This window comes from Acinonyx jubatus, chromosome A2, assembly GCF_027475565.1.
Source record: "Acinonyx jubatus isolate Ajub_Pintada_27869175 chromosome A2, VMU_Ajub_asm_v1.0, whole genome shotgun sequence".
In the NCBI taxonomy this organism is placed as follows: Eukaryota; Metazoa; Chordata; class Mammalia; order Carnivora; family Felidae; genus Acinonyx; species Acinonyx jubatus.
In genome coordinates, this window is record NC_069383.1 from 6,480,959 (window position 1) to 6,492,639 (window position 11,681).

Here is an 11,681-nt window from a genome sequence, read left to right on the forward strand (position 1 = left end):
AGTTTATTCTCAGTTTTTAAGAGTCTCTTGTGGTTTGGCTCTCTCCCTCTCTAACTTTTTTTTCCCCTTCCCCTCCCCCATGGGTTTCTGTTAAGTTTCTCAGGATCCACCTAAGAGTGAAAACATATGGTATCTGTCTTTCTCTGTATGACTTATTTCACTTAGCATAAAACTCTTCAGTTCCATCCACATTGCTACAAAAGGCCATATTTCATTCTTTCTCATTGCCAGGTAGTATTCCATTGTATATATAAACCACAATTTCTTTATCCATTCATCAGTTGATGGACATTTAGGCTCTTTCCATAATTTGGCTATTGTTGAGAGTGCTGCTATAAATATTGGGGTACAAGTGCCCCTATGCATCAGCACTCCTGTATCCCTTAGAAGAAATTTTTAAAATTTAAGATCTCTGTACAAATAAATATGAAGACCTAGATGAAATGGATAATTTCCTAGGGAAATACAGATTACCAATACTGTCCACTAGAGTGGTGAAGGTGAAATCATAGACCAATTTTGGAAGAGATAGGGAAAGCCATTCAGGAACCATACCACAAAGTAAACACCAGGGCCAGATGGTTTTGCATGGGAATTCTTCTGAACCTTCAACATCCAGATGTCCCAGTGCTCTTTAAATTGTTGCAGAACATTGGAAATGAACGGAAATTTCCCTAACTGCTCTTTCAAAAGAAATATAGCATTGATACCTAAGCTTGATAAAGACCATATAAAAAGATGAAACTATAAACCAATATCTCTCATGAGTATCAAAACAAAAATACCAAATAAAATACTAGCAAATAGACTCCAACACCACATTCTTAAACATAAATGAAAAATTGATTCGTTATTGGAAAATCTATTAATGTCATTGACTTATCAATAGACTTAAGGAAAAATAATCATAAGGTTATTTCCATAGATGACTTGTGAAAGCCTTTGACAAAATTTAACAGCTATTCATGATAAATAATATAATGGCTATTCACTCAAGAAAAGAGTAGACGGGGGCACCTGGGTGGGTCAGTTGGTCTAAACGTCTGACTCAATTTCGGCTCAGGTCATGATCTCACAGTTCTTGGGATTGAGCAGCGCATCTGACTCTTTGGGACAGTGTGGAGCCTGCGTGGGATTCTCTCTTCCTCTCTCTGCCACTCCCCTGCTCACACATGCTCGCTCTCCCTCCCTCTCTCTCTCTCAAAATAAATTTTAAAAACTTTTATAAAAAGTGGAGAATACTTGTTTAAAATATTTATACACACACAAATACAAATTGTATACTACTGTAATCCAATATCTCACTTACTTAACTGGGAATCACTGAAGATATATTTAGGAACAAAGCAAGCCATGTCCATCGTTTACTATTCAACATCGTGATAGACGTCTTAGCCAATGCAATGAGATAAGAGCAATCAATTATGGGCATAAGACTAAATAAAAAAGAAGTGATAAACTGTGGTGCATCCATAAGATGGAATCCTAGTCAGCAATTAAAGAGGACAAGCTGTGGACACACACCACATGGATGATTCTCAAAGTTTTTATGCTGAGTGAGTGAAGCCAGTCTCCAAAGGGACTTTGTTTTACTTATCTCTAAATTCTCAGTGTACTCTTTTGTTGTTGTTTTGTTTATTTATTTACTTTGAAATGGAGGAACGGGAGAGTGAGCACAAGCAGGGGAGGGGCAGAAAGAGAGGGAGAGAGAGAATCCCAAGCAGGCTCCAAGCTGTCAGCGTAGAGCCCGATATGGGTCTCCAGCCCACCAATCGTGTGATCATGACCTGAGCCAAAATCAAAAGTCAGTCGCTCAATTGACTGAGCCACCCAGGCGTCCCTAGACTCTCATTGTAGTATTATGGTATAAAATCCACCCTGAAGTAAAACAATCAATGAATGTTAATGAATTGATGAATAGATACGAACTCTTAAAACTCGAGAGAAGGGAATGTGTTGCATGTATCATTCTCCTATTGTATGAACCACCATATGTAGTATTTATCAAGGACTCTGCCTGCCTTCTGCCCTGGGAGACAAATGGGCAATGCTGTTCTCAGGGTATTTCATTTTTTTTAATGTTCATTTTATTTTTGGAGAGAGAGAGAGAGAGAGAGAGAGAGAGAGAGAGAGAGAGAGAATGTGAGTGGGGGAGGGGCAGAGAGGGAGACACAGAATCTGAAGCAAGCTCCAAGCTCCAAGCTGTCAACACAGAGGCCAACTCATGGCTGAACTCACGAACTGTGAGATCATGACCTGAGCCAAAACCAAGAGTTGGATGCTTAACCAACTGAGCCACCCAGGCATCCTTAGTCCGTTTCATTTTTAAGAAACTAAGCAATCATCAAAATAGTAGCCTTTTCATATTTCCTTCATATTTTGAATTTCCAGGAAACTTTGTTCTTTCCTGTTGATCCAAGTTTTTTCTAGCATCATTCTGTTTTGGCCTGAAGAATTTATTTAACATTTTGTTTACGCAAGCCCTAGTGAGACAAATTCTGGTTTTCATTGTCTTCAAATGTATTTTTTTAATCTTTATGCTTGAGAGAGAGTTTTGCTGAATAAAGAAGTCTAGGCTGATCTTTTCTTTCTCTTCAGCTTTTCAAACATATTCCAATGTTTTCTGGCTCACATTCTTTCTGATAAGAAAGCAGCTGTCATTCTTATATTGGTCCCCTGTATATAATGTCTTTTCCCCTCCTCTGGTTGATTAAAAATTTTTTGTTTTCTTTGGTTTTTCAGTAGTTTTACTATAAAGTGCCTGAGTTGTCTCTCTTTGTATTTCCTCCTTAAGGTTGATCATGATTTTTGGATTTCAAAGTTAAGGTTTTTCATCAGTTTTTTTAAATTTGTGCTCATTATGCACTCAAGTTTCATTCTTCTATTCTTGGGTTCAAACTGAACATATGAGAGTAGTTATTATTAGTCCATTGACATGAGCACTACATTCATTTGGGTTTTTTTTTCAATATTTTCTTCCTTCTTGGGTTCGAATTGAGAATACTAGAGTGCTTATTATTATTCCACTGACCATGAGTGCCACATTAATTTGTTTTTTTTCAATATTTTCTTTACTTTTTGTGCTTCAGTCTCAATAATTTCTCTTAACCTGTCTTCAAGTTTTCAGATCCTTTCATCAATGTCCCATATGCTTGTAGGTCCATGCATTTAAGATGTTCTTTTTTAAATTTTAGATACTTTATTTTCTAGTTCCAGATTTAATTCTATTTTACAGATTATATTTCTCTCCTGAGATCCTTAACCCATTATATTTATTTTTATATAAATCGTTAACACATTTATAATTGTTATTGTAAAGTCCTTAAATGATAATTCCAACAAATGAGTCATCAGTTTTTCTGTTTCTACTATTAATCCTTTCATTATAAGTCATATTTTTAATTTTTATTGAGTTCATTTTTAGTATTTTGAGGAACCTCCATACTGTTTTCCAGAGTGGCTGCACCAGTTTGCATTCCCACCAGCAGTGCCAAAGTGTTCCCCTTTCTCCACATCCTCGCCAACATCTGTCATTGCCTGAGTTGTTAATTTTAGTCAGTGTGACCGGTGTGAGGTGGTATCTCATTGTGATTTTGATTTGTATTTCCCTGATGATGAGTGATGTTCAGCATTTTTTCATGTGTCTGTTAGCTATCTGGACGTGTTTTTTGAAAAGCGTCTAGTCATATCTTTTGCCCATTTCTTCACTGGATTATTTGTTTTTTGGGGGTGTTGAGTTTGATAAGTTCTTTATAGATTTTGGAATCTAACCCTTTATTTGAGATGTCATTTGCAAATATCTTCTTCCATTCCATCAATTGCCTTTTAGTTTTGCTGAGACATGTTGAGTAGGAAGTTCCTGTGACCAGGATCAAAGAGGTTTTTCCTGCTTTCTCCTCTAGGATTTTGATGGCTTCCTGTCTTATGTTTAGGTCTTTCATCCATTTTGAGTTTATTTTGTGTATGGTATAAGAAAGTGGTCCAGATGAGGGGCAACTGGGTGGCTCAGTCGGTTGAGTGTCCTACTTTGGCTCAGGTCATGATCTCGCGGTCTGTGAGTTTGAGCCCCGTGTCGGGCTCTGTGCTGACAGCTCAGAGCCTGGAACCTGTTTCAGATTCTGTGTCTCCCTCTCTCTCTGCCCCTCCCTGCTCATGCTCTCTCTCTCTCTCTGTCAAAAATAAATAAACATAAAAAAAATTTAAAAAGAAAGAAAGAAAGAAAGAAAGAAAGAAAGAGGTCCAGATTCATTCTTCTGCATGTCCAGTTTTCCGAACACCATTTGCTGAAGAGACTGTCTTTATTCCATTGGATATTCTTTTCTGCCATATTCGAGTTGGCCATATGTTTATGGGTCCATTTCTGGGTCCTCTATTCTGTTCCACTGATATAAGGGTCTGTTTCTGTGCCAGTACCATACTGTCATGGTGATCAATGCTTTGCAATACATCTTGAAGGCTACAGTAGTGATGTCTCCAGCTTTGGTTTTCTTTTTCAGGATTGTTTTGGCTACTCGAGGTCTTTTCTGGTTCCATAAAATTTTGGGATTGTTTGTTCTAGCTCTGTTTAATGTTATATATAATATTATAAGCTCTGTGAAGAATTCTGGTGTTATTTTGGTAGAGATTGCATTGGATATGTAGATTGCTTTGGGTAGTATCGACATTTTAATAATATTTGTTCTTCCAATCCATGAGCATGCAATATTTTTCTTTTTTTGTGTGTCTTCTTCAATGTCTTTCATAAGCTTTCTGTGTATAGATTTTTACCTCTTTGGTTAGGTTTATTCCTGAGTATTTTATGGTGTAAGGTTAGGTTGTGTTTCTGAGACCTTTCTTCCTTTATTAAGAAGGCCTGGATTGCTATATTCTCCCCTTATGATCGCCTTTGTTGCATCCCAGAGGATCTGGGCTGTAGTGTTATCATTTTCATTGGCTTCCATGTACTTTTTAATTTTTCTCTTTAACTTCTCGGTTATCCCATTCATTCTTTAGTAGGATGTTCTTTACTCTCCAACTATGTGTTGTCTTTCCAAATTTTTCCTTGTGGTTGATTTTGAGTTTCATAGTGCTGTGGTCTGAAAATATGTGATCATATGTGATATGATCTTGATATTTTTGTACTTGCTGTGTCCCACTATGTGATTTATTCTGGAGATTGTTCCATGTGCACTTGAGAAGAATGCTGCTTTATGATGAAATGTTCTGAATATATTTGTTAAGTGTATCTGGTCCAATGTGTCATCCAAAGCCATTGTTTCCTTGTTAATTTTCTACTTAAATGATCTGTCCATTGTTGTAAGTGGGGTGTTGAAGTCCCCTACTATTATGGTATTATTGTCAATGAGTTTATGTTTGTGATTTATTGATTTATATATTTAGGTTCTTACATGTTGGGTCATAAACGTTTACAATTGTTACGTCTTCTTGGTGGATAGACCCCTTAATTAAAATATAATGCCTTTCCTTATCTCTTGTTATAATCTTTATTTTAAAATCTAAATTGTCTAAGTATGGCTACTCTGACTTTCTTTTGGCGACCATTAGCATGATTTCTTCATCCCTTTACTTTCAATCTGAAAGTGTCTTTCAGTCTAAAATGGGTCTCTTGTAAACAGCCAATAGATGGATCTTGTTTTCTTACCGATTCTGTTACCCAATGTCTTTTGATTGCAGCACTTAGTCCATCGACATTTAGAGTGAGTACTGAAAGATATGAATTTATTACCATTGTGTTGCCTGTAGAGTTTGAGTCTCTGGTGGATTTCTATGGTCCTTTCTAGTCTTTATTGCTTTTGGTCTTTTTTTGTCTTGGTTCATCTTTTCTTCCTGAGAGAGTCCTCCTCAAAATTTTTTTCTAGGCTGGTTATTGGTCACAAACTTCTTTAGTTTTCCTTTGTCTGGGAAACTCTTTATCTCTCCTTCTAATTTGAATGACAACCTTGCTGGATAACGAATTTTCAGCTGCATATTTTTCCAATTCAGCACTTTGAGTATATCCTGCCACTCCTTTCTGGCGTGCCAATTTCTGATAGATCTGCTGAGAACCTGATCTGGCTTCCCTTGTAGGTTAAGGACTTTTTCCCTTACTGCTTTCATAATTCTTTTCTTGTCTGTTTATTTTGTGAAATTGACTATGAAGCGACTTGTTGATAGTTGGTTTTTGTTGAATCTAATGGGAGTTCTCTGTGTTTCCTGGATTTTGATGTCTGTGTCTTTCCTCAGGGTAGAAAAGTTTTCTGCTATGATTTCCTCACATAAACTTTCTTCTCTGTTTTATCTCTCTTCATTTTCTGGGACCCCTATTATTCAGATGTGATTCCTTTTTAATGAGTCACTGAGTTCTCTAAATCTTATATCATGCTCTTTTGCCTTAGTTTCCCTCTTTTTTTCCTGAATCATTATTCTCCATAGGTTTGTTCTCTGCATCATTAATTCGCTGCTCTGCTTCATCCATCCTTGCCACCTTGGCATCCATTTGAGATTGCATTTCAGTTCTAGCATTTTTAATTTTGTGCTGACAAATTTTACTTTTTTTTTTTTAAATCTCCATGGAAAGGGATTGTATGCTTTTTCAATCCCAGATAATATTTATATTATCCAGACTCTAAATTCTGGTTGAAACATTTTGCTTATTTGTCTGAAGCATTTCCTCCTGTTCTTTCTTTTGGAGTGAATTCCCTCATTTCTTCATTTTGGATGAAAAAGAAATAATAAAAAAATAAAGATTAAAAGTTAAAAATTTAAAACAACACACAAAAAAATGAAATAAAGGATGCTAGTCCTAGGTGTGTTCTGGTCTGGTTGTTGAAAGAAACTCAATAGAATAGAGAAAAAAGGGAAAGAAAGGGGGGAAAAGGGAATAAAAAGAAAATGTTTGATAATTAAAAAAACGAATACAATAAAATAGAATAGAGTGAAATGCTGAAAGTAAAATGGAATAAAAAATTTTACAAGAAAGTAAAAAAATACAGTAGATATAATTTAAAGAAAAATATTTTTTATAAAATCAGAAAATAAAAATAAATTTTTTCTCTTTCTATATTCAAGTATAAGAAAAGAAGAAGAAAAAAGAATGAATGGATGAACTAGTGAACAGAATGAAATATGAATGAAATTTTATTCAGTTTTCACTAGAAGTCAAACTATGGAGAAACCTATAGTCTGTAAACTAAGGTGGTGGAGAGACTCATGTTCCTCTAGAGCTTGGTTGGCACAGTTGGATAGGGCTTGGTGTGACGGCTCCGTTTACACTAGATGGCACTGCTTAGATTACTGGGGTAGATCACTGTGGCACCTGTATCCATGAATGCACATGGGTGGGAGAGGTGTAAATGGTAACACCTACCTACCCAGTCTCTAGCATCAGAACTCTGTGCTCTCACTGACTGGCAATCATGCACCCCTCCTTTGTCCCTGGCTTCTGTCCACTCCCTGCCTCTACACTATCCAGAACCAAGTCATCAGCCTGCCAGGTGGTACCTCCCTTCTGAATTTTATCTCAGATGAGGCTGTGATTCCACACCCCTCATTTCTGAGGGCCCTGTGGCTTGGACCCACTCTGACCCCCTCAGGGAGTGTCTTGCCAAGACTTGCTTGGGTGCTGGCCGCCCTTGCCCCCAGGAAAATTCGCATGACCATGTTGCTGCTGAAGCCCAGAGACTATGGCCAGGTGCCAACATTCCCAGGAAAAATTCACACAATCTTGTAGCAGCAGCACCTAAGAGATTATGGTAAATCACACCACACATCTGGCATCAGGTTTCACTGCCTCCTAACACCCTTGCTCAACACCAACAAATGGCTGTTCTCTAGGGTCTGCTGGGACCTTTGCCTGTGGGGAAGCTGCATAGCCTCTACCAAATGTCCTCTTAACTGGGGAACCACCACTCCCTATGTGGCCAGAGACCCCTCACCCTGGGACCTTGCTGTCTATTCCTGGGGATTTGCCCTTCCCACCAGAACACCACCAGGTATTGAGCTGTATAATTTCCAACTCTGTGCTCCCCTGTTTATAGAGTGGCATTGAACTTTCTTCTTTCTCCTTTCTTTCTTTCTTGTTCAGTCCCTTGTGTGTGTTTCCACTCTTTCTCTGTCTCTCCAGCTGCTTTCAGGGAGAATTTTTCCTGTACTCTCCCCGCTGTCTCAATCCTCTTTCCACAAGCAAAAATAGTTCCCTAACAACTGAGCCTTCTCTCTCCACCAGTTCACCTCTCCATGCTGCATACCTGTGAAGTTCTGTGGCTCAAGTTATGAAGATTGTTGTGTTAATCCTCAGATACATTTTCTAGGTGTTAAAAATGCTTTGGTGCTGATCTAGCTGAAATTCAGGGATGAGAGAAGCAGAAAACTTCCAAAACTCTGCCATCTTGGCCCCTTCTCTTAAGTGACTATTTCTAAAAGGATTGTGAGCTTCTTTGTGTTGTGCTTCTCTAATGCTTGAGATTAATTAAAAGTTCAGTCTACACCGGGATTTATTGGTAGAACATGGAAATGTACTTTGGGAAACCTTAGAATGGATAATGTGAGAAGTACCCAGGAGAAAAGTAGAAAAGGGGTAGAGACACCTCTTATTGTTATACATATATTAAAGGCAATTTTTGCTCCAGGAAAACCAGAAAGGTCTCTGAAGCCTTGGTTACACATAATATCTATCAGTGAATAATTAATGAATCCAAGGAAAAGGTAGTGTTTAACTGGCAGAGGGGTTGAGTATGTGGCTGGGAATTTCCAGGGAAAAGGAGGAGAGATGTGCTGAGAGTAAACCAAAACTAGCTCCAAAATCATCTTGAACTTTTACCAAAAAAGTAAAATTCAGTGTTCTTAGAAGAAATAACAAAGGGGGTCACCTGAGTGGCTCAGTCCATTGACCATCTGGCTCTTGGTTTCGGCTCAGGTCATGATCTCACAGTTCATAGGATTGAGCCCTGCATCAGGTTCTGCACTGATGTGTGGAGTCTGCTTGGAATTCTTTCTCTCTCTGCCTCTCCCCTGTTCATGCTCTCTCTCTCTTTCTCTCAAAATAAATAATTAACTAATTTTAAATTAAGTAATAAAAAATAGCAAAGGTATTTTCCAAGAAAGAGTGGACTCCAATTTTATAGAAATATGAGAGAAGAGAAAATTTTTATTTTAGTAACAAGCAAACAATTCAACTGGGAGGGGTGTAAGTAATGAAGGTCTGAGGTGATGGAGGTGAAGTAGCAACAGTTAGTTTCACATGAAAAGAAGAGAACTGGTTATTCAGCAAATATATTGCATTGAGGTCAGTCAAAGAGTTACTATACATACATCTGAATACAGCAAACAGTTGTTCTCTTCTGTGCTGAATCTCCGTCTTTCAACTGCTCTTTCTGGCATTTCACTTAGTTGAGTTCTGAGAGGTCTATTTTCTAAACAACTCTTTGTCCTTCAGTAGGCAGCTGATAAGGAACAATTTGAATCCTTGTGTAAAACTGTTACTACATAAATTTCCATTCATCTGGAAAGAATTCTATAAACATCTCCACCGATAGATTACCCAACACGAAGAACAAATCTTTCTAACAAATCATAGGGGGAAGGTGATCACTGTGTCCTAAAGGAAAAATAAGTGAGTAGAAGCAACAGAGGGAGAAGATCCACCAATCTAGAAAGAAACTAGATTTTTCTCGGGATAAATAGACAAAGTTTGGGGTCACCTTTATACCTTCTACTCTGGAGTTCCACAAATTGAGAATTCGTCCCTCCCCTGTTAAGTCAATCAAGCATCTACCAATCTCCAACAGTGAATCTGATTATACCCCTTAGTCCTGAGAGTCTGAGAGACAGAAGTGAGAGTGCTCCAAGGTTGGTGAATGAGTTCAGGGGTGCGGGGGCTGGGTGGGGGGGGTGGCAGACAGTGGGCAGGGCCAGCGGGAAATATGCAGGAAATAGGGAGATCTTTTCATTCAGGTAAATCTTACATAAACAGGTGAGAGAAAACAGGAAAAACTATCTGCAGTGCTTCCATGATCAATTCAAGGTTCCTGCAATGAGTCTCACCTTCATATCTGGCGTTCTGCTGCTTTAGGGCATAGAAAGCCTCTTTCCCTGCCAATTCTCTCTCCATTTGTTCCTTTCATTTCTGCCGCTCCAGTTTATCCTCCAGCTTCCTGATTTTTTCTTCAAACTCCTCTCTTACCTGCACTCTATGTCTCTCTAGCTGTGCTCCATAAAATTCTTGCATCTCTTGGATTTGTTTCTGAATCTCCTCTTTGGCCTTTTGGTACATCTTCTTAGTGTAGCATCGTCCTTCATTCTAGGCCACAATGCGCTAGACCAGGGCCAGCAGTTGGCTTCTCTGGGCCTCCTGCTCAGCTCCTGTCGCACCATTCTTGTACACGCAGTAGTGATCACGGAACTATCCCTCCAGCTCTTGGATGCCTTCGGGTGCTTCCTCTAAGTAATCATGGAAATTGATGCCATCCAAGTCATCTTTCCGGGTGAATAAGAGAATTATGTATCTCCTAGCTCTGAGTCCAAATATTTACTGAATCTTTTCCATGGCCTTGTGCTCTTTCTGCACGTACGGGACCAGCTGTCCCATCAGGGGCAGGGTGTGAGGTCCTGGGGAGGTCAGGAAGATGTAGCGAGTAAACTCTTGCAGGTGTCAGCATCCTGTGCCTCAGTGTCAAAAATGCCTGGTGTATCCATGACACACTTTCTCTTACCTGCCACCTGCTGCTCCCTTTCTTACAGGTCTTGGTGGCAGATATTGTGGCAATGCTAGAAGGAAACACTTTCTCTCCAAGGGTGCTGTTGCCCATGGCACTTTTGCCTGCTCCGGTCTTACCCACTAAGAGAAGTCTCAACTGTGAATCTCTGCCATCTTGGTTTCTAAGCCCTGGGATATCAGGAAACAAAATCCACAGCATTAGGAGGTAATCCAGCTGCTTCCCTATAGGGCCCCCATTTCCCCTCACACACACCCCTCCTCTGGTGCCCCAGGGTCCCCTCACATGAGTGACTGCTGCACTCCCAGAACTCTATAGAAGGACCTTCTAGAGAAGCCTATTCAAAGTCTATAGAAAGCCTGAAGTTCTCTTGCAATACTTGGGAAATGCCCAAGTACTTTCCAGGATTTCCTGGAGCTTCTTACTCTTACTTTTTGTAGCTAAGCAGCCTACAGAAGGGTAAACAAAATATTGTAGTTTACAAAGAGAATTCTGAGCTGCTGCTGCTGGTAGCTATTCCTCATAAGAGCAATGCAGCAAGTAACACAAAATCTGACTTTGGGGCATCTCAGTGGAAGACTACCTCCCCATTTATATTCAGAATGGAGCTTTTCTTCTCCCATTAAGAAGTCAGTTAGGCAGGTTACACAAGCCAACTCATCTTTGTAGGGTACAAAAGGGATGCCTGTGTGGAAAGACCAAGTGTCTTTTTCTATTTCGTGTGTGCAACCATCCTGTCAGGGGTTGTGACATGAGAGAGAACAATATAATTTAACTTTAAAGTTTAAAAGCTTAGCTTAGAATCCAGTGAAGTGTTTATATTCTAAAATAAGACATTACAGAATTATAGTCATAAATTACTGACATTTCTCCAAAGTTATTATAAAATCCCTTGTTACTAAAAAAAATGAAAGAAAAAGAGCACCTGGGTGGCTCAATTGATTGAGTGTTGGACTCTTGATATTCGCTCTGGTCATGATCCCAGAGTCG

At 39.0% G+C, this 11,681-nt stretch overlaps 1 pseudogene; it reads right to left on the reverse strand.

Moving 5' to 3' along the window:
- Nucleotides 1-9,838: 9,838 nt before the first annotated feature.
- On the reverse strand, nucleotides 9,839-11,478 carry LOC106976303 (GTPase IMAP family member 4-like; annotated as a pseudogene).
- Between the last annotated feature and the right edge of the window lie 203 nt (nucleotides 11,479-11,681).